This window comes from Carlito syrichta, unplaced genomic scaffold, assembly GCF_000164805.1.
Source record: "Carlito syrichta isolate Samal-C Ts95f unplaced genomic scaffold, Tarsius_syrichta-2.0.1 Scaffold82993, whole genome shotgun sequence".
NCBI lineage: Eukaryota > Metazoa > Chordata > Mammalia > Primates > Tarsiidae > Carlito > Carlito syrichta.
Window position 1 is genome coordinate 23,582 of NW_007027089.1, and position 418 is coordinate 23,999.

A 418-nucleotide genomic window follows, 5' to 3' on the forward strand; every position below is an offset into this window, starting at 1 on the left:
ACAGGAGGGGTGAGAGTGGACATCCTTGTCTTGTTCTAGTTTTCAGGGGAAATGGTTCCAGTTTTTGTCCATTTAGGAATATGCTGACTGTGGGTTTCTCGTGGATGGCTTTTACTACTTTGAGGTCTGTTCCCTGTATGCCTAGCTTTTCGAAGGTTTTTATCAAGAAGGGGTGCTGGATTTTATGAAAAGCTTTTTCTGCATCTAATGAAATAATCATGTGGTTTTTGTGTTGACATCTGTTGATGTATTTAATTACATTTATGGTTTTACGAATGTTGAACTAGGCTTGCATCCCAGTGATGAAGCCCACTTGGTCATGATGGATAATTTTTGAGATGTGTTGTTGAATCTAGTTCGCTAGGATCTTGTTGAGAATTTTAGCATCTATGTTCATCAAAGATATTGGCCTGTAGTT